This window comes from Equus asinus, chromosome 24, assembly GCF_041296235.1.
Source record: "Equus asinus isolate D_3611 breed Donkey chromosome 24, EquAss-T2T_v2, whole genome shotgun sequence".
In the NCBI taxonomy this organism is placed as follows: domain Eukaryota; kingdom Metazoa; phylum Chordata; class Mammalia; order Perissodactyla; family Equidae; genus Equus; species Equus asinus.
Window position 1 is genome coordinate 53,660,673 of NC_091813.1, and position 24,289 is coordinate 53,684,961.

A 24,289-nucleotide genomic window follows, 5' to 3' on the forward strand; every position below is an offset into this window, starting at 1 on the left:
TCAGCTTTTGTGCTGTTTTAAGTTTTATTTTTTATGCTGTAATAACATCTGATGTTCTTCCTTAGGAAACAGAAAAAAAGCATCTCTTGTTCTGTTCTGTAGCTGCCTTCCAAACCTCTTTTTTGATCAAGTGTGTAGCATAGGTGACAAGCTAAACCATTTTTTCCTTCTGAATTCTAGCGTTCTGTATATTAGAGGTAACATCCATGCAGTGTAAGCTATTTACTTCAGTGACTTCTCCTTCTGACAGGCATCTATCTCTTTACCACTTAGTGCCTGCTGGTGAATTTTACTTGGTTTTGGATGAAGAGCTGGGAAAACCAATTATCTCAGCCTTGCACATTTCCCCAATCAAGGGTCAGTCATGTGCTGTAATCGCGGTGTCATGTAATGCCCAAGCTTTCCTGCTTTGCGCTGAATTGCTGCAACTGTCTGTCTTACTTTGGCTAGTCTTGAAAATGTATCCACATCTGTCCATTTTTATTGCCTAATTTATAGACATAAACTGTACGCTGGTGACAGTGTATTATGATGAAGGGAACATTAAAAATCTGATGTCAGAAAGTCTGACTTCAGGGCTAGCTCTGCCAATTATTAGACATTTGATGTTGGGCATGTTGCTGATCCTCTCTGAGCTTCAGCAGTTTCGATGATAAGATGTGGTTTATTAAAACAATAGTTTTAAGAATGTTTATATCATATATTTTGTATAAGTTATATTACATATTATATAGTTATATGTAATTATATGTAAAAATAATTTTAATTAGGTATTACAAATTAGGTGTTACATATTACATATTACATGTTGTATGTATTTTATGCATGATATGTATTTTGTTATATATATGTTGTTTCTCCTTTCAGTTTCATTTCAAAGTTAAAGTGCTTTATCCCAGATGAGTCAGTGTATTCACTCCTTCGTCTTTTTTAGTCTTAGAAATGATTCCTTTTTTGCTATCAAAGTATGGGCAAGGGATCTCAACACCCCCTTGTTTGAATGGTCACTGCCTCTGACCTGCCATTTGGTCTTAGAGAGCATATCCATGCAGTCTGTACTAATCCCCAACACTAGTAGCTTCCCCAGACCTAGGAGGTTTTCACTTTAGATTAAAAATATCCCAAGGAGAGTCTTTGAACATTGTGTTTAATATTCTCTATGATCTAGGACTAAATGTCATACTGGTGAAGTGACTATAATATCTTGGTATCCCCAGAAAGATAAAATTAATTATGTCTGGCCCATCAGCAAAGGCTGCATATTATAGCTAGCTCCAGTAGGTATGTAGGATTGTGTCAGTCACACCTAGGGTAGAAGTACGTTCTAAGAAGAGAGACTAGTACAAGCAAATACACAGAGATGAAAAATTTCTATGGGGTGTTCTATGTAGGAAATGGTAAAAATCCATTGCACTAGGAGCTTAAAATTCTTTCTGTGTTGAGGAATAATTAATTGGGAAGGGATTTGATTGTTTTGATTTTGAGGACTCAATGTTATAATATTTAAAGTTTTATTTATTAACTATGTCACCCAACTAAGATAATTTTTGATATATGAACAGAAATATTAGCAAGGATTATGGACTATTAAAAATGATAAACTAGTCACTGTATGTTTGAACCTAAAATGTCTCTAAAATGTATTTATACAAGGCTGGTAGAGTCAATTTGTACTGGGGGAAATTTTTTTCTTGTATTTTTTTTAATTGAGTTCGTAATAGTTCACATCATTGTAAAGTTTCAGTTGCACATTATTTTTTGTTCATCTCACGTAAGTGCTCCCCTTCACCCCCTGTGCTCACCCCCCACCCCCCTTCCCCTGGTAACCACTTATCTGTTCTCTTTGTCCATGTGTTTGTTTATCTTCCCCATATGAGTGAAGTCATATGGTGTTTGTCTTTCTCAGTCTGGCTTATTTTGCCTAACATTATTCTCTCCAGGTCTATCCATGTTGTTGCAAATGAGATGATTTTGTCTTTTTTATTGCTGAGTAGTATTCCATTGTATATATATATACCACATCTTTTTTATCAAATCATTGATTGATGGGCACTTGGATTGCTTCCATGTCTTGGCTGTTGTGAATAAATAGTGGGGAAAATTTTAAACATATCATCAGTCTCATAAACTAACATATTTATTTCCTCTGTGCTTTCCACCATACTCAAGATGAATATTTTTGATCTAGACATAATGTGATTGTTTCAACCCCAATTCCCCTCCCTCAAAACAAACACACTGTCTTTGACCCTTAGAAGAGAATACGGTCTCATTTGTGATCAGCAATCAGACTGCTGAACTTCATAGGTTGAGAAGTCTGAGATGAAGTGAGTGGCTTTTACATTTTACTGGTGTCATGTAAAAGGAAGTCTTCTTTATCCACTCTATGATGAGAAAAAATTTAAGGACGTAATGTGAATTACTTGCAAGAAAGCAAGGAGAACTAATTGAAGAACAAAGATTTGTATTAAGTGGACAAGTTAGATGTTCATTGAAATAAGTCAAGGATTTGAAGGACTGAACTAGACAATGAGGATCTAAGAGGAATTTTACAAATAGAATGTGTAAGATTTGAGAGCAGATTGTTAGGGGTTGAGGAGTTGGAGAAGCTGAGGAAAACTGAAGTGTCTAGCTTGGGTGACTGGTTAATGATGATACCGTTAACTTGGGTAGGGAAAAAAGAATGCATTGAAACCATCTACTGAAAAATGAAGTGGGTTAGGGTGAATTAAGAGGTTGAGCAAAGTGGAAAATGTTTGGTATAGCCTCTAGGTAAAAGAAACTGTAGCAATGGTAGCAAAAGGATGAATAAAAATCATATTTGCCTCAATGAAGTCACAGCCAAGGTTGGAAAACAGAGATTGATATGACATTCAAGTTTTCAATGGCTCCTCATTGGCTACAATAGCAGTTTTCAATATTTTCCCACCCTGAAACCTATGAGGGACAATATCTACATTCTAAATATAATCTTATCAGACTTTAGCATAGACAAAACTGGCTTTATAAATGTAAAATTGTCTGTTAGCTGGCTATAATTCCACTCCTTTCTCTCTAAGTTTCTAAGTGAATGAATGTGATATTATAACAGCAATAGCCTTATATGAGCTCTATTTTATTTTTGGTAATTTTATTTCAGTTTTGATAGTTTCAACCATTACTTAAGTAAATTACTTGTAATATACCTCTCAACTAACCTTAACACTGAAATTTAGAACTCTTCTGTATGAAAAAATTGTTGAACTTTTTGGTCCAGCAAATGCGGCTCTCCACAGTCAGATTCTATCTCAGATTTTATTTTCCAAAGAATATCTCTCACCCTATATGGGTTTGTAGAACTTTTTCACTAGAACTGGAGTCTAATTCCCCTCCCCTGGAATCTGAGTGTATTTATGATTTGCTTGCAACCAATGGAATGCAGTAGAAACGACAATACATAACTTCTGAGGCTACATCAGAAAAAGACTAGGCAACTTCCACGCTGTTCATTGGAACATTAGTTTTGGAGCTCCAAGCCACCACGTAAGTACAGTCATGTGCTGCATAACAATGTTGCATATATATGACTGTGGTCCCATAAGATTATTACTATAGAGCCTAGGTGTGTAGTAGGCTACACCATCTAGGTTTGTGTAAGCACACTCTATGATGTTCGCACAAGGATGAAATTGCCTAATGATGCATTTATCAGAACATATCCCTGTTGTTGAGTGATGCATGACTATTGTCCCAATCCCACTGAGGTTGTCATACTGTGAAGAAGCCCAAACTGGTGAACACGATGCAGTCTATACAGAAACTGAAATATAATAATGTACATCTGAAATTTACACAATGTTATAATCCAATGTGACCTCAATAAAATAAAAAAAGAAGCAGCCCAAACTAGCTCATAAGCAGAGATAGCATGGAGAAGCCCTAAGACCATATGAAGAAAATGATGACTCGCTAGTCTCCAGCTTCCAGTGTTCCAACTCTAGAAGTTCTGGTTGTGCTCACATGAGAGAACCCAAGTCATAACTATCCAGCTGACCTCTTTCCAAATTCCTGACCCACATAAATCATGGGAGGCAATAAAGTTATCTTTGCCATTTTAAGTTTTTGGAACGTTTGTTATGCAGTAATAGTAACTGAAACAGAACTGTGTCTCTGGAAGTGGGGTTCTGTAGAAACAAAACATCAAAACTTGTGGCAACAGATTTGGGACAAGTCATCAGTAGACATTGGAAGGATCTTGAGGAGACTGAGGGAAAGCGTGAAGGGCCTTGAGGAGGGTGTTAGTAGAAGACAAAAGGACTCAGAAACGAATAAAACAAAGTGACAAAGATGTTATTGAATACTGAAGAAAAGGAGACCCTAGTTATATAGTGAGAGAAAGTTTAACAAAACTGTTGTCTGAATTAGCATGGAAAAAAGAAAATGTACCAAATGAACTTCCTGATATAGCTAAGGGTATTTCCAGGCATAGTCCTGCAGGGCCACCTCTCTTCTTCTAGCTACCAAAAATAAAATGAGAGAGGAGAGATGTGTTAAAGAACAAATTATTCAGTTAAAATGGAATGTAGAAGAAATGTAAGGGGTTCAGAAGGATTTTTTTCAGACAGCAAAGGGTTCTCAAGATAAGAAAGAACCTCAACATAAAGATCACATCCAGGCTGGAATTATAAGAACCTTTGTTGAGACCTTACACTGATTTAAGATAGAGCAACATTAGAAACTTCTAGATGACACAATGACCTCTAAGGATCTTAAGGGCATGCCTTACAGATTCTTTTACTTAAAGAATAGGGCTTCTAGGACTCTTCAGAGTATTGTCCCCTGGTTACAGGGAGCCCGCAGTAGAGAAGGGATTGTCTTGAAGAGATTGTTGATACAATTTGGCTACTAGTACCTCTCTTTTCAGACTGACCTCTTTATCCCTTTTACCACTACCTCTATGTTACTCTGAAAGCATATTTGCTTTGACAAGATGTCTCAGGCTCATTTTGAGTTATCCTGCCTACATAGATTGAATCAATGGTTCTCCAAGAAGACTTGGCTCCTTTTAGTAGAGAGTAGCCACAGGATTGAATCTGGATGCGTCTGATTGAATGCTGGATGCATTGCTTTCCATGAGCATTTGAGATAGATTAGGATGACACAACAGCTACTAGTCTCCTTTTTGTCTTACCAGAAAGTAACCTTTTGTAAAAAAATTATATTTGTATTAGTATTTCTAATACAAATCTTTTATTTTTATATTGCTGGAATGACCTTCCTTTTTCCACTGCTACATGGCATTATCATACCAAAGCAGGTGTCCAATTAGGGTTGTCCCTAAATTAGAAGTCTCCATCCCATATTCCTTGTATTTTCACCTTTTACTCAAGGGTCTTGGAATTGGCTTCACAGAATACACGGCCTTGCTTGTCAGGATGACCTGAGCACCAAATGAGTGAGGAGACAAAGGTATTTCCATTTCCTGCCAAAGGAACACTAGAAATTCGTAGAAACTTAGTGTCCCAGCATAGTACTAAGGAGCAGCAATAGAGACAAATAAAGATTTTAAGATTTTTACCAAAACTCTTTTTTTAAAAAAAGGACAATTTTTAGAGCAGTTTTAGGTTTGCAACAAAATTGAGAGAAAGGTACCTAGATTTCCCATATATCTCCCTACCCCATAAATACATAGCCTCCCCCATTAGCAACATCCTCCACCAGAATGGTGCATATGTTACAGTTGATGAACCTATGATACATCATAATCATCTAAAGCCCATAGTTACTGTAGGGTTCACTATTGGTGTTATATATTCTATGGGTTTGGACAAATGTACAATGACATATATTCATCATTATAATATCATATAGAGTATTTTCATTTCCCTAAGAAACATCCTCATCAGATCCTCTTCATCTCTCCCCACAATCCCGGGCCACTACTGATCTTTTTGCTGTCTCCATAGTTTTGCCTTTTCCAGAATGTTATAGTTGGAATCATACAGTATGTAGTCTTTTCAGATCGGCTCCTTCCACTTAATAATATATATTTAAGGTTCCTCTAGGTCTTTTCATCGCTTGATAGCTGATTTCCTTTAGCACTGAATGATATTTCGTTGTCTGGATGTATCACAGTTTATTTATCTATTTACTTACTGACAGACATATTTATTGCTTCCAAGTTTTGGCAATTATAAATAAAGCTACTATAAACATCTGTGTGCAGGTTGTTGTTTAGACATAAATTTTCAACAGCATGGGTAAATACCAAGAAGCACAGTTGCTGAATTGTATGGTAAGCTTACATTTAAGTTTTTTAAGAAACCATCAAACTGTCTTCCAAAGTGGCTGTAGGATTTTACATTCTTAAAAGCAATGAATGAGAGTTCATGTTGCTCCACATCCTTGTCAGCATTTGTTGTTGTCAGTATTCCAGATTTCAACCATTCTAATAAGTGTGCAGTGGTGTCCCATTGTTGTTTCAATTTGTATTTCCCTGATGACATGTGATGTGGAGCATCTTTCCATAAGTTTATTTGCCATCTTTATATCTTCTTTGGTGAGGTGTCTGTTAAGGTCTTTGGTCTATTTTTTAGTTGGGTTGTTTGTTTACTTATTATTGAGTTTTGAGAGTTCTTTGTATATTTTGGATAATAGTACTTCAGCAGATATGTCTTTTGCAAATACTGTCTCCCAGTCTGTGGCTTCTCTTCCCATTCTCTTGACATTGTCTTTCACAGAGCAGAAGTTTTTAATTTTAATGAAGTACAGCTTCTCAATTATTGCTTTCATGGATCATGCCTTTAGTGTTGTATCTAAAAAGTCATTGTCATACCAGTTTTATAGTTTTGCATTTTATATTTGGGTATATGATCCATTTTGAGTTAATTTTTTCTAAAGGTATAAGGTCTGTGTCTTGGTTATTCTCTTGTGTGTAGATGTCCAATTGTTTCAGGATCATCTGTTGAAAAGCCTATCCTCGCTTTATTGTCTCTTTGCTCCTTGGTCAAAGATTAGTTAAGTATATTTATGCAGGCCTATTCTGAGCTCTCTATTCTGTTTCATTTATTTGTCTATTCTCTCACCATTACCACACTATCCTGATCGCTGTGGCTTTATAAGTCAGATAGTGTCAGTCCTCCAACTTTGTTCTTCTCCTTAAATATTTTGTTGACTATTCTGAGTCTTTTGCCTCTTTCTATAAACTTTGGAACAAATTTGTTGATATCCACAAAATAACTTTCTTGGATTTTTATTGGGGTTGCATTGAATCTATACATCAGGTTGGGAAGAACCGGCATGTTACAATGTTGAGTCATCCTATCTGTAAATATGGAATATCTCTGCATTTATTTAGTTCTCTTTTGATTTCATTCATCAGAGTGTTTTAATTTTTCTCATATAGGTGTTGTATATGTTTTGTTAGATTTATATCTAAGTATTTCATTTTTGGGGGAGGCTAAGGTAAATAGTATTGTATTTTTAATTTCAAATTCCCGTTGTTTATTGCTGGTATATAGGAAAGTGAGTGATTTTTGTATATTAACCTTGTATGCTGCAACCTTGTTATAAGTGCTTATTAGTTTCAGAAGTTTTTTGTTGATTTTTTTGGATTTTCTACATAGACAATTATGTCATCTACACACAAAGACAGTTTTGTTTCTTCCCTCCCAAACTGTATACCTTTCATTTCCTTTTCTTTTCTTATTGCATAAGCTAGTACTTCTGTACTATGTTGAAATGGAGTGGGAATAGGGGATATCCTTGCTTGATTGATCTTAGTGGAAAGGTTAGCGTTTCTCACCTTTAAGTATAATGCTAGCTGTAGGTATTTTGTAGATATTTTTTATCAAGTTAAGAAAGTTCCCCTCTATTCCTAATTTACTGAGAGTTTTTATCATGAATAGATTTTGGAGTTTGTCAAATGATTTTTGTGCATCTATTAATATGACTGTGTGATTTTTCTTTTTTGGCCTGTTGATGTGATGGATTATGTTAATTGATTTTTAATGTTGAGCCAGCTTTGCATTCCTGGGAGAAATCTCACTTGGTCTTGGTGTGTAATTCTTTTTGTAGATGGTTGGATTCAATATGCTAATATTTTGCTGAAGATTTTTGCATCTATGTTCATGAAAGATATTGGCCCATAGTTTTCTTTTCTTATGATGCCTTTGTCTGGTTTTGTTATCAGGAAATGCTGGCCTTATGGATGAGTCAGGAAGTATTCCCTCTGCTTCTATCCTCTGAAAGATATTGTAGAGAATTGGTATAAATTCTTCCTTAAATGTTTGGTAGAATTCACCAGGAAATCCATCTGGGCCTGGTGATTTCTCTTCTGGAAGATTAACAATTATTGATTCAATTTCTTTCATAGATATAGGCCTATTCAGATTGTCTATTAAAAAGAAATAGTTGAGTTTTGGCAGCTTCTGTGATTTTTGCCAGCTTGTGTCTTTCAAGGAAACTGTCCATTTCATTTAGGTTATCAAATTTGTGGGCATGGTGTTGTTCATATTATTCCTTATTACCTTTTTAATGTCTATAGGATATGAGGTATTTTTCCCTCTTTCATTTTTAATAGCAATTTTTGGCCTATCTCTTTTTGTCATAGTTAGCTCGGATAGATGCTTATTGATCTTATTGATCTTTTCAAAGAATAAGCTTTTGGTTTTGTTGATTTTCTCTGTTGATTTCCTGGTTTTAATTTCATTGATGTCTACTCTAATAATTATTATTCCTTTTCTTCTGCTTACTTTGGATTTAATTTGCTTTTCTTTTTCTAGTTTCGTAGGTGAAAACTTAGATTATTCATCTTAGAAACTTCTTCTTTTCTAATATATATGCTCAATGCTATTAATTTTCCTCTAAGCACTGAATTTGTTGCATTGCACAAATTTTGATAAGTTGTTTTCATTATTATATTTCATATTTTCATGGTTCAAAATATTTAAAAAATTCTCTTGAGATTTTTTTCCTATGTGTTATTTATAAGTGTGTTGTTTTATTCCATATATCTTGGAATTTTACAGTTATCTTTTGTTATTGATTTCTAGTTTACTTCCACTGGGGTCTGAGAACAGACATTGTATGACTTCTATTCATTTAAATTTGCTAAGATGTGTTTTATGGCCCAGAATGTGGTCTATCTTTTTTAATCTTCTATGTGAGCTTGAGAAGAATGTGTATTCTAATGTTGTTGGATGAAGTAGTCAACAGATATCAATTATAACCTGTTGATTGAAGGTATTCTTGAGTTCAACTATGTGCTTACTGATTTTCTGCATGTTGAATCTGTCCATTTCTGGTAGAGGGGTGTTGAAGTCTCCAACTGTAATAGTGGATTCATCTATTTCTTCCTGCACTTCTATCAGTTTTTGCCTCACATAGTTTGATGCTCTGTTGTTAGATACATATAAAGGATTATTAGATCTTCTTGGAGAATTGACCCCTTTATTATTATATAATGCCCTTCTTTATCCTTGATAATTTCCTTGCTTTGAAATCTGCTCTGTCTGAAATTAATCTAGCTACTCCTACTTTCTTTTGACTATCGTTGCATGGTATATTTTTCCCCATCCATTGACTTTTAATCTATATGTGTCTTTATACTTAGAGTGGGTTTCTTGTAGACAATATATAGTCGAGTCCTATTTTTTGATCTACTCTGACAATGTCTGCCTTTCAATTGATGCATGTAGGCCATCGAGGCTCAAAGTGATTATTGATATATTTGGATTAATATCTACTTTATTTTTTTATTGCAGTAACATTGGTTTATAAAGTTTTATAAATTTGAGGTGTACATCATCATATTTCAATGTCTGTGTAGGCTACATCATGTTCACCACCCAAAGACCAAGTACAATCTTTCACCATACACATGTGCCTAATCACCCCTTTTGCCCTCCTCTCTCTCCCCTTCCCCTCTGGTAACCACCACTCCAGTCTCTGTCTCTGTGTGTTTATTTGTTGTTCTTTTTATCTTCTACTTATGAGTGGGATTATATGGTATTTGGCTTTTCCCCCTCTGACTTATTTTGCTTAACATAATATCCTCAAAGTCCATCCATGTTGTCACAAATGGCCGGATTTTATCCTTTTTATGGCTGAGTAGTATTCCATTGTGTATATATACCACATCTTCTTTATCCATTCATCCCTTGATGGGTACCTAGGTTGCTTCCAAGTCTTGGCTATTATGAATAATGCTGCAGTGAACATAGAGATACATATATCTTTATGCATTCAGGTTTTCATGTTTTTTGGATAAATACCCAGCAGTGGAATAGCTGGATCGTATGGTAGTTCTATTCGTAATTTTTTGAGAAATCCCCATACTGTTTTCTATAGTGGCTGCACCAGTTTGCATTCCCTCCAGCAGTGTAGAGGGTTCCCTTTCCTCCACATCCTCTCCAACACTTGTTATTTCTTGTTTGGTTAATAATAGCCATTCTGACAGGTGTGAGGTGATATCTTATTAACGTTTTGATTTGCATTTCCCTGATAGGGATGTTGAACATCTTTTCATGTGCCTGTTGGCCATCTGTATTTCTTCTTTGGAGAAATGTCTGTTCAAATCTTTTGTGCATTTTTTAATTGGGTTGATAGCTTTTTTGTTGGTGACATGTATGAGTTCTTTATATATTTTGGATATTAACCCCTTATCATATATATGGTTTGCAAATATCTTCTCCTGATTGTTGTTTTCTTTTTGTTTTGCTTATGGTTTCCTTTGCTATGCAGTAGCTTTTTAGTTTGATGTAGTCCCATTTGTTCATTTTTTTCTTTTGTTTCCCTTGCCCTGTCAGAAATGGTACTTGAAAATATGCTGCTAAGACCAATGTTGAAGAGTGTACTGCCTATGTTTTCTTCTAGAAGTTTCATGGTTTCAGGTCTTAAATTCAAATCTTTAATCCATTTTGAGTTAATTTTTGCATATGGTGTAAGATAATGGTCTACTTTCATTCTTTTGCGTGTGACTGCCTAGTTTTCCCAACACCGGTTGTTGGAATGACTTTCTTTTCTCCATTGTAAATTCTTGGCTCCCTTGTCGAAAATTAGCTGTCCATAGATGTGTGGCTTTATTTCGGGACTCTTGATTCTGTTCTTTGATCTGTGTGTCTGTTTTTGAGCCAATACCATGCTTTTTTGATTACTATAGCTTTGTAGTATATTTTGAAATCAGGGAGTGTGACACCTCCAGCTTTGTTCTTTTTTCTCAAGATTCCTTTGGCTGTTTGGGATCTTTTGTTCCATATAAATTTTAGGATTCTTTGCTCTATTTCTGTGAAAAATGTCATTGGAACTTTGATAGGGATTGCATGAAATCTGTAGATTGCTTTTGTAAGTATGGACATTTTAACAATGTTAATTCTTCCAATCCTAGAGCCCGAATATCTTTCCATTTCTTTGTGTCTTCTTCAATTCTTTTAACAATGTTTTAAAGTTTTCAGTGTACAGGTCTTTCACTTCTTTGGTTAAATTTATTCCTAGGTATTTTATTCTTTTCGTTGCAATTGTAAATGGTATTATATTCTTAATTTCTCTTTCTGCTACTTCATTATTAGTATGTATAAACACAACTGATATTTGCATGTTGATTTTGTATCCTCAACTTTACCCTATTTATTTATTATTTCTAAAAGCTTTTTGGTGGACTCTTTAGGGTTTTCTATATATAAAATCATCTTTTCACAAATGTTTCTCAGTGTACCCCCCCCCCATTAGGTGGGACAGTGTTAGTAGAATGGGCTGGCATTGCATTTTTCTCTTTCTGCATGTGTAAGGCTAGAGTGGGCTGGAATTGGATATTTCCCTTCTCCCAGGTCAGTTAGGCTCTGATAATACTCCACCAGGTTAGGCTCTAGTTAAGTATTTTCTCCTACGGGCAGGTCTTGTTATGAAGATCAGAGAAATCTGGTGCATTTCAAACAGTTTCTTTTCCCCTCCATCTACTAGAAGTACAAGGGGATTTTTTCTTAATATTTACTGTGAGAACCTGGTTGAACTCCTGGAAGTAAATCTCAGAAAATTGTAGGCACTCCCGCAATGACTGGGTCCCCATGGAGTTTTTAACCTCCCAGAGTTGTCCACACTGAGCCTCCAGCAATTTGTCAATGATAATTCAGATTTTTCTACCCTAGCAGTGGTTCCGCAACATCTTCTGCTCATGTGTTGAATATTGCTCCAACAAGCTATGACTCCCTGTAAGTCTCTTGTCTCTCTCACCAAACTTTGGGATAGTGATTTGTTCTGTGTTCTCTCCTCTCTATGGGTCGAGGAAGAGTTTGTTGATTTTTCCATCTGTTCAGCGTTTACTTGTTAGGATGGAGTGACGACTTGCAAACTCCTTACGTGTGGAACCAGATACTAGAAAGCCTTTTTTTTTTTTTCAGTTTCATCATTGGATCAGAAGTTTGGGATTTATTGACTACTGAATTTGATTAAATGCAGTACCAAATTTCAGTCACTATCTTAAATATTAAATTCTTCATAAATTGCCATGGTCTCATTTTCGTTAATCTCTTCTCTAATTTGACTTTCTTTCCTTATTGTAGTGGCTTTTTGACAATATCTATACCTATCAAAAAACACATTGCTGATCTCCTGAAGTAAAATGTTTGCCTCTTTTCTCTATGGAGCAATAGGCAATTGTTTGTGTTCATAGGCAAGCTGCTTGAGTATGCTATGGATTTGTAAGGGTAAATTGAATGATTAGCATTTGAAAGGAGTATCGGTAAATTTTTAAACCAATCTAGACAGTTGGTGATGGTTAATTTACCTCAATGCTACCTAGAAGAATATAAAAAGGACTGCCGGTAATAAGACCTTGCTTAATGGATTTCAAATTTTCTAGTAGAGTAGAAAAAAATTTCTAAAGATACCTTTGGACTTGCATTCATTCATATAGAAATGTTTGTATGTATTGCATGGGCAACACTGACCAAATTTTCATTGACATCAATTATATTTAATCCAGGGTACATGTCTATTAATTAAGATCTCCCTTAAATAATGTTATAACGATGCTACTAGAAAAATAAATTCAGAGAAAGACCATTTTGAGGCAGATGGCTTTCTGCTTTACAGTCTTTGAGGAAAGGGAGAATTCTACTTTTTTTTTCTATTCATTATAAATTATGGAGGCAAAATTACTACTTTATTGTCATTTGTGATTTTAAGTATTGTGTGTGTTGGGAGTGTGATGGGTGAAATGGGGGAATGAAAGTTATCAAGTTACAAATCCCCTGATTTCAAGAGGAATCACTCCAACCAGAGTGAAATCCGTGGACACGGGGTGTTTTGAAACAACTGTGTGTGTGAGGGGCAGAGAGGCCACATAGTAGGCACTCAACTGTTTTTATCCAATACATTATAATTTGTCAGACTGTCATTTTGCCCAAAGGTATTTTGTATTTCTCAAAAAAAAAATGATAGGTGATATATTTTGTTTATACTCTAGGCATTATAAAGAGAAAGAATGTTTATAAAGTGCTTCTTAGACATTTAAATCTTTTGTGACAGCAAAGAGGATAAAGCAGCCGCCCAAACGAATAGTTCCGCTTGGGCAAGCAAGCACACCATGACTATGTGTGGTTTCCTTCTGTGCCTTTCCTGTGTGTCCTCACTGATAAATCACAAGCAATTCTTTGTCTCTATATGTTGGTGAGAAGGGATGGAAAAAAAAAACATGCCCATTGATTCTGCTAAAAAAATGTCAAAGATGAGTTTTTAAAAATTTAAAGGTAGCATTTGAGTTAAATTCCACTGAGTTTGACTACCTTTTATCTCCCTACTCTTAATAAAAGCTTTTCCGCTGTCATTTTCCTGATGTTTGAAGACAAGCTGTGCTGACCCCTGAGGACTGCTCTCCACCAGCATTAGTCAGACATGGCTCCCGGTGGTTCTATCATGGCGCCCTGGCATTTCTCTGGCACTCCATGTCCTTGATGTACTTATTTTGCTTTTGGGTCTCTGGCTGTGTGGAGGTGGGCAGCACCTGTCAGAGGTCTGGCTGGGCTGCCTGGGTGCTGTCATGTTTCTTGGCTGCCTTGCCTAGGGTGGGAGATTCAGAAAGAAGTGAACACACTGGAACTTTTATGTGTTGTCAAGTCAGTTGACAAACATGAATCACTAGAGGAGATTTAGAGCATCTGGGACAAAAATAAGCAGAAAATAAATAACTCTTTTATCCTTTCAGCTAAGGAGCATTTCCATGAATGTATTAATTGGTAATTGGCAAATCATTTCTTGAGCATCTGATCTATCCAAGATAAAGTTCTAGGCCCGGTGAAAGATATGAAAAGATAAGAGGTAGGATCTCTGCTCAAGGAGTTTATAATCTTATAGTGGAAATAAGAATTATGTGATTGACCATATTCTCAGGTGTAAATTGTCACACATGGAGTCTCTGGGAGCTCAGAGAGAGAAAAAAAGATTTTTATTTCATTTAGGTTATTCAATTGCAGCAGCAGTGCTGATTCAAATCAGTTTCAAGAAGAAAGATTTTTTGGGGGTCAAGTAACTGAAAAGTGCAGTGATGGATGGGATGGCCTGCAGGCATGGCTTCATCAGGGCTGCACTTTTCTGTGATTCTTTCACATTCTTATAAAGAATAAATAAAACAATAACTGAAAACACTGTACACACAAAGTAAGTAGTTAATAAAAATTTAAAAATGTATTATTGGTACTTTTATAGGTATAAAATATTTAGTGTAAAATTTTTAATATTTATGACTATCCTACTTTCCTGCCCTACTGCTTAATTAATATTTTTTAAACTGTTGGAATCATTTGGCAGTACAGAAATCTTGTAATGATAAAAATTTTATATTAAAGAAATGATAAAACTTTTTATTGAGTCAACTTGTGTTACTAATATCCACATTGAAAAAGCAGACATATATTTATTATATAGAGGATGGTTATATATATTCTTAATGGCACTTTTTTTTTTAAGATTTTATTTTTTTCCTTTTTCTCCCCAAAGCCCCCTGGCACACAGCTGCATATTCTTCATTGTGGGTCCTTCTAGTTGTGGCATGTGGGACGCTGCCTCAGCGTGGTTTGATGAGCAGTGCCATGTCTGTGCCCAGAATTTGAACCAATGAAACACTGGGCTGCCTGCAGCGGAGCGCGCGAACTTAACCACTTGGCCACGGGGCCAGCCCCCTTAATGGCACTTTTAATAATAATTAAATATTAATTATTAATGAGTCCTCTTAATAATAAAATAAATAGATACCCTGGCAATAAGATTGAAGGTGGAGCTTATAGGATTTTTCTCAGTGTTTTAAGTGATTCAATCCATAGTGAAATAAACATCATGTATTTTCTCCTCATAAGTGTCAGTACTTCTACTGCCTCTTATTGGCACTTGGGAAACTCACTGTATGTAAGAATAATTTGGAGAAATAATTATAAAGGGAAACTGGATTCTGAGATACTATGTACAAACAAATCTAGAAAGAAAGTAAATACTATCACAATATCTCCTAAAGCTCAATTCGCTTATGAAATTTCCATGAGCTTCAAGCTTAAAGTAATTCAGGATCTGATGTACGATCTACCACAGCCGAGTGTCTCTGCACCAGCCTTTTTCCCATTCCTATTCCCAGGTTACAGTCTGTGTAATTCAGGCTGGGCTAGACCACTCACTTGAACAGTCTTTGATTCTGTGATCGGCTAGTCCCCATATGCCATTCGCTTGATATTTGCAAGATGCCACACCAGCAGTAGGGTCTCATAAATAGCTGGTGTAAGCTCCGGAATGCTAGCTGCAGAAATTTTTCCACTTTTGTCTCTTTCTGTTCGCTTTAACCACCACACTTTCCATAAGATTTTATCTCCCCTAGTTTCAAAAGTAATTGATCTTAAATCTTGGTTCTACCTCCTCATTTTGTCCTATCTGAACTACAGCATCGAACTTTTGACTATGCCTGCCTGATGCTGATTCTGGTAATCACCCCTCAGCTTGTGACTGCAGCCTCAGCTGGAAGTGCTGGCTCGAAAGTTGACCTAATAGAGTGTCCAGGACAGCGCCCGGAATCCAGGATGTGAGGTTCACAGAACTGCAGTGTCCTTAGGGCTTTGTTTGTTCATTTGATAAATAATATTAATAATTATTATTATTAGAGTAGCAACAAGACTTTCCATTTCTAGACAGCTTTATAATTTACAAAGCACTTTCATCAATTTTCTCCTAAAAACACTGTGATTATATGAAAAAAGCAGATACTATTCCCCCTATCTTACAGACTATAAAAATGAAATTTGAAAGGTAGGTATCCTGCTCAAGATCACAGAAGTCAATAAATGGTGCATTTAGGAATCCAGCCTGATTTTAAAGATAGATGGTGTTTTTAATTTATAACTGTCTAAGCAGTTATGCACATGTGCAAACAATTACTATCTGATTCTATTATTTCTTCCAAGACTTTCTTGCTTTGTGTGTGTGTGTGTGTGTGTGCATGTGTGTGTGTGAATTTTGGTGTGTTGAATTTAGAAAGGAAAAGTACCAATGAGATTCATCTAGGGCATATGTTGGAATTAGGAGAGTGACTTGGGTTTTGTTGTATACATTAAAGACCCAGTATAAATAGTTTTATAGTTCAGCATATAAAACTAATGCTTAAAGCAAACTAAATTAAAGAGGAAAGAGAGAGCAATGTTTGTTTGCAACTCATATTTAATATGTTTTACTTTCAGAAATAGAGCACCCATAACAGTGCCTTTAGGAACAAAAATGGACATAAATCAGCCCATTCACCAATTACAATTATTATCTAGCTGAAACATGAAGTTAAAGGAGCATGATAGGCAAGAGCTCTAGGCCTAGGGGCGGGGCTTGCTTTTTCAATTCTGTAGCTCCTTACAATTTGCAAACGCCTTTTTCATATTTACAATTGTAATCTGCATAGCAGAATTTGTAATTCCCATTTTACAGAAGCAGCAAGTGAACAATAGATAAATTAGTGATTTGGCCAAGGTCACAGTTAATGGGAAAGATTGACACAGAAAGAAAGGCCACATTATTCATTAACTCACCTAAACCCTAAATCACATCGTCAGTCCTTGACCTACGAGATTTTCCAAATTTCGATTGCTTCTGCTTTTCCCCAGAAATGAGATTTCTTGGCCATTCCCTCACTATGTGGAAAGAGTTTAGAGGAGTCAGGGGGATGCTTCTTTCTGCAAATAATCGGATATATCCTGAAATTTTAGCCTAAAAATCATTAACTACCTGCTATATTTCTTAAGAAACATCTGATGACAAGTTGATACTATAAATTAAACTTTTAATTGTGCCCAGAAAACAAAATTAAATTTACAAGAATTAGGGAATTTGAAATTAGGCGTATATAGGATAGACAATATAACTTAGAAAAATGTTATAAATTTTTTCCATGAATTTCCAGAAAACTTTAATTGGCCTCATATGGCCAGTACATTTTGCTACTTCAGACTCGCTCAGTCACGATGAGTTTTGAATTCGATTTGGATTACAGTTTACCTTATATCTGTCCCCTCTTTTGTCACACTGTCCACTTTTTCAAATATTAGAAACCTATGCCTCTTTTATAAACGTAAAACTTGACACTTCTTTAAAAATTTAAAATTGCTTTATGTCACCCAATGCCGAAAATTCCTGAGCAGACCGACATCTCGGTAGGGAGCTGGAGATTCAGAGACGTGCTCCTCCGGGTTCTCTGGTGAAAGCTCTGACACTTCAGAGGAGTGGTTGCGATGGCAATTGTAAAGACGGAGGGGAGGAGAGCTAGCAAACTTGTTACAATCATATACAAGGGATTGTTTTTATTTTGGAGCTAGGGTAAGTCAATCTTTTATCAACCTTGGAAAAATATATTCCTTTGAATTGCGTTTGGAAAATTTCATTTCATGTTCCCCTGATACCAGAATATCTCAAGGCATCAGTGATGTTTCTTGATAGTTTGTAAGGCAATAGGGGGGTCTAGTGGCTGCACAGAAATCATTTGTGTCACAGGAAACAGACTTTGGATAGATGAGGGGAAGGGGTGTTTAAATATAAGAAATGAAGAGAAAGGAACATAAATGGTTCACGTTTCAGAAATGGTGTAAGGCGCTAAAGCTCTAAGGGAGCAGGATGGTATATGGAGGAAGGATGAAGCCATCACCATAAGGAGTTCAGGGCATCAGGGAGATTGATTTATAAAGTGAAGAACTGGAATAGAGGTTCATGGTCAGCCTTCCTTTAGCCTCAAGGCTCGTTTCTCCTGCTGCATTGAATAAGGAACGGGTGTCATAATCCACCATGGTTAGGCAAACTGCCCCTTTCCTCAGGCCCTAAAGCATCACTGGACAGAAACCTCATTTCTAGGCCTTGTGCATGAGACCATGAGTACCCCTTCCTCAAACAGTAGTGCTGCTGAAAGGTGCTGTTTCCTGTTACGTCCGTCTGCATAGTTCATTTCACTCTGCATATTAACATTTCTCTCCTGTTCAGAGCAACGATGCTGCATAAAACTAAGTTATTAGGTAAAAGCCGTATGCTGCTGTGCTGATAATTAAAAACTTCCAACTTTATGTGGCCCAGTGGAACAAAGTAGGCCTGCCGGCATTTAGTGATGTCCGTATTTGCTTTAGAAGAAAGGCACAGGTAAGGTGAGTTTGGGTGCTTGCTTATATCTTTTGACAAGTAAGGGTCTTCTGTGATGTGTTAACTGTGTAGAGGAAGTTGCTAACTCACTCCAATTTGAAAATTACAGGGACAACTCTGGGAAGCAAATAGTATAAGACAGTATAACACCTGATTTTAAAAAATGAGCTATCCATATACAAAGCTTTATACTCAGTCTATCAGAGAGTTTTTAAAAAGTTTCAGACAGTTCTTGCCTTTAAAGAGATTATATTTGTTATATTATATATGTTAAAGGGGATAACAATTATGCAGATGCCTATGTTACAAGGCAGACTATGGTAAGAATCAAAAAAGAGATATAAGTAAAATGCCATGGAAGTTCTTAGGAAAGCAATAAATCGGTAAAAGCTTCATGAAGGAGGTGTTATTTAAGATGAGCATTGAGAAGAGGTGATCTGAGAAGGAAGTTATCATTCCAGGCTGATGATAATAAAATACTTGAGTGTAGGAACTGCAGAATGGCCTTGGAGAAAAGGAAATAGTTTACTTGTTCTAGAGTTGGGAATATCAACTTAGTGTGTGTGTGTACATATATATGTATATTAACTTGTATGTTATGTGTATATGTGTATATGTATACTTGTATGTGTGTATATATATACACTTGTATGTGTGTATATAGATCCTTGTATGTGTGAGTATATATATAAAATGCTTCTGAATTCTACTTAGAACTTACTAATGTAAAATGTCTGGAGATGAAACCAAATAGTCTCTTTCTCTCTTTGCTTTGATTCCTCAGGTTTGGAATCCACTCGAGCATAGGTTCCATATGGGAAAATATCAGGAGATATGTTTGGAATTTAGGTAGGCAGGAGATATATTATGAAGTTTGATTTTTTTTCAGTAAACTATTATTAAGTAACCGCTGAACGTTCCTGACCTGGATTGTAACATACTTGCACATGAGGGATTGCAAATATCAATCAGACAGAATCCCCACACTCTGAAGACTCATAGACTCATAAGGGAAATAAACACATAAATAACCATAATTAAAGACAGAGTGTGATATATGAGCGTATCAGAGAGAAATTCCTACTACATTTCGGGTATGAATCAAACATTTTCTTGCTTTCATTTGTTTGAGCCTCCCCAGCCCCTTGGTAACTGAATGATAGCATAATGGAAGTATTTTGAAAACTGAGGAGCACTATAAAAATTTGTCCAGAATGGATTTGAAAATAAGAGCAATTGTAGGATAGGACCCATTAAGAGATTGGTTATTGCAAAAATCTAGGATGCTTAAATTTTGTTTCAAGAAGTAGCGACCAATAAAAAATACCAACAAAGCACCAGAAAAAGGTAATTTTTGTAGTGCAAATGGGACGGTATTGAAGTGCTGTTGTTGACGGTTTAATTGAATTTTTGATGAAGAGCTGAAGTATACCATCTGAGCTTCATAGATCTAAATACTTGCTGACCTTGCACAGGAAAAGGAAAAAGAGCAAACTTTTCAGTGTGGTGTCTGGGCATCTGAATTCAACAGATTGATTACATAGTAGCAACCTGGAGAAATGAGGTTTCAGCTTCAATCTCTCTCCACGTCCTTTATCTTTGATTGGTTCCATGCTTGAAGACTGATTCCCAATCATAGACACCTGTCTTTAACGTGGGTTGCAATACTAGTAAGAGAACATGAAAGGATCAGCACATATCCATCTGTACCTGGGAAAAATAATTCCCAGTTCACGGATCAGTTATGTTATGTGAATTTCCAGAGGACAGCCTGATGACTAGTCCACTTGGCATAAAAGCTACATCTTCATTTCATACTGGGACATAAGACCTGGATTATAAGTATGAATTTTATTGTGCTCATCAGCTTTGAACATACTTCCCCATATGTTGTCCTTCAGTTATCATGGACCAAAGGGCTGGACAGACTCAGGTGAATGAAGGTGATTAAATATTTGTCTTACACCTGAAGTGTAGTAGGAATTTCTCTCTGATTCTCCCATATATCACACTCTCTTTTATAATGATTATTTAGGTGTTTACTTCCCTCAACACCCTGAGTTTTCAGAGTGTAGAAACTCTATCCTCTTCATCTTGCATCTCCTGAAATATCTAGCATAGTAGTTTTCAGTCTTGATTTTTAATAAATGTTTGTTGACGTGAATAGAATTAAACATTTATATTTAGTCATTGGTGAAAATTGGCAAAGATGCCCAGAGACTGGTTCTCCATAAAGAAGTTAATGTTACCATCATGCTGTAAGAACTTTTAATGTTGTTCTATCATTTAATACTCACAATGATTCTATAAGATAGGCATTATCATTATTCCCATTATACAGTATGGAAACTGAGGTACTAAGAGATTAAGCCACTTTCCTAAGGTTAGAAAACGACACAACCAAGACGCACACTTAGTATGATGCCAGGACCTGAGCTCTTAACCTCTCTGCTGCTGCTTATGTTGGTTCTTTCAGCATGACTTTTGTAACTGTAATAAAACCCCTATGTTTGTGAGGTGCTTTCTACAACATGGCAGCTCAATATGCTATCTAATTTTCATCACCAAACAATTGTGGAAGGTCAGCAGGGCATGTGTCATCTTTATATTACAGGTAAAGAAACTAAAACTCAGAGAAGTTGTGGTTTCCCCCAGAGCCACAGAGCACATAACTGGAAGGGCCTGTGCTAGAATCACGCTCTTATGATTCTAGTTCAGTTTGGTTCCCTCATTTGTATTCTGGGGATAATAACACCCACATTGCAGTGTTGTGTGAGTAATCAAAGTAAAATACCTTATCACAAAATCTGCATCCAATAAATGTTTTCTTCCCACCATTATTGTATCATGCTGCCTTAGTATTACATTTTGACTAATATTGACAGCATCTCTCAAAACAAAAGCAAATTTCTCTCTCGAGATAGGGTTTAGAAGTCTGTTATACTTCCACTTGGGTACAGCTTTATTTTTCTTGATCATGCCATCTATTTTTTTCTTCCCCTGTGATCAAGGTTGACTATTAATGATTCCACTTGATCATTGCTTACATTGGGAATATAAATATAAATTATTAAAATGACACTTCTAATTCTCTATTCATATCTTGCCTCTATTATGATCTGAAATTAACATTTGTAGTAACTGGTATACCTTCTATGGTTTGTTTTATTGATGTAGTTCTCAGATTCTTTGCTTCCAGTGTTTTTATACTTGGTCATCAAGTTACCAAATTATTGAAAACTTCATTTAAACTCTGTTCTCCCTTTTTAATGTTTATCTATAGAGTTTCACCAAGCTGACCTAGAGTGTCTTCTTTGAATCAGTCAAATACTGGGGTCAAATTCTCCAAATTTTGGTGGACTTAATGTGTTTGCTGAACGTTTTTGAGATTGTTGACAAGCTAAAGGCACCAGAAATGAATGTGAATTTTATCCTAAAAGGGTGAATATTATGGGAAATATTGTATTGTCTGAGAGTGATATAAAAATGAGGTAGTGTCATTATTTTTTTTAACACATAATTGCTCAAATTTTCCTTGGCTTAATCGTTCTGAACCTGCTTCTGCATTTGTAAAATGGGATTGTATTCATGCATTTATTTTTTCAATAGATATTTAAAAAGTGCTTTTTATGTATCAGGCATTAAGGCAATTACTGGATAATAATAATAATAATGAAAATATTAACAACCATAACAATAACAATCCTTATCCAGTTATTGATAAAATTAAATTATGTGAGATGTGAGAGTGCATAACATAGTTGTACCATAAATGTCTGATCAGTTTCAAATTATTTTATGAATACATTTTAGTTTTCTAAAAATGAGATTTCACTCAGAACCATTTCAAATTCAAGTGAATTGTTGCCTTAGGTTTTAATCTTTTAGGCATGCATGACATTATACATACATACGCTTCCTGACATACAGCTTACCTGTAGGTTTCACTCCAGTTCAATGACCCAGTGCTGCCTGTGTCTTCGAGACCTGCACCAAATCATGACCAACAATAAATGAGCATCTTCTGTGAAATGCACGTGCAAATCTGACTGAAGAATAATAAGAACCAAACTCCTTTAGAAGTTTGAATTTCATTTCTTTAATTTTCTGTTCTTGAGTCTTATTTAGTGAAACTTCAATTATATAATTCTTCTTTAAAGCACTCCTTTAACCCTTGAGAATAATTTTACACAGTTAACTTCTTAGATTCCTTATCATTTAGCTAATATTTTAATTTTTTCAAATTATTAAATACTTTTGGTATTTTGAGAACTCACACAAATATTATATATTTTGTAATCTTTGGGATAAGCAGTAAAGTCAGAAATTTCAAGTGATTTTTGGGCTAGCATTTCATGCATAAAGTATTGGACAAATGTAAAATGTTCAGTATAATTTGTTAGTGCCTGCTACTTTTTGTTATTATGTGGTTCACTTTGAAGTTTTGGTTAATGTTTCCTGATTTGTGTTGAAAGTAAAAATAAATTGCAAGATCAATTGTGATGTTTCACAAAAGGAATGGAATAATACTCAGCCTTCAAAAAAGAATAAGTTAAATCTTTGTGTACTAATATGGAAAAAGTGACCACTATACACTGTGAAGTGGAAAAAATACATTTAACAACACTATCTATAGTCTTTTCTAATTTGTTTAAAATTAGATATCAAATGTATGGAAAACCCACAAAAATATCTCTTTGTCTATGTAAAGGAGAACGGAATCTGTGGCCTGTGAAGGAGGTTTACTTCCATGGATTTCATTTTTTACTCTATCCAGGTATAACTTTTTCAACTAAAAAGAAAAAATAGAAATAATAACATGAAGTTCATAAAAATAAAAATCACAAAGGAAAACATTGTTTTCCTCATTAGTTGATCCCTTTTATTTAATTTATGATTTTAGAACCGATAGAGCCCACAGGTTTGAGCTCTTAGAGGTTGTCCAGTCCATTTCCCAATTTTGTAACCACTGAAATAGAGGTTGAGTGACTACCCTAAAGTTGTTCACGTTAGCGGCTGAGTAAGGATAAGGCTCTTGGATCCAGTGCTATTTGCTGGTTAAGTGGAACTTCATTTCATGGTACCTGCTCTCTTATTCTGTCCTTTCTTTTCCTTCTTTCGTCTTCAGTTTTGATTTTTCTCTACTGTCTATAAAGAGATACTAAGGAGATACCATGACCAGTCCTATGTTTCAGTAGACCTCCTTTTTGTGCATAAAGAAGATGCATAAATCCAGAAGACATTGCTATGGTTGGACAAAGGATGAAAGGCTGAGGAGTTTGGAGAGACGGAAAGAAAGGAGAGGTCACAGAGGGAGTTGCATGGTCATTGAGGAAATTTTGAAGGTAAAGTGAGAGTGGGTATGTGGTATGAAAGAAAAATTTACTTATGAAAATGAAGATTGGCATTGAGCTATTTAGGACCCAAAGAACTGCCCCAGAAGACAATATTGTATTCAGATGAATCAATAGTGTTGAGAGGTGGGCTTAGCATTTGATGCTTCTGCAGACCAACATCATCATGACTATTGCTTGAGCTCAGTATCTTTCTTTTCCAATTTTGCAAACTTTTCATGGGCATAAGAGTCTTATTTTTAGGCAGATGCTTGAAAATACATTGATGCAAAGTATGTAAAAGATCTATATGAGGAAAACTCCAAAACTCTGATGAA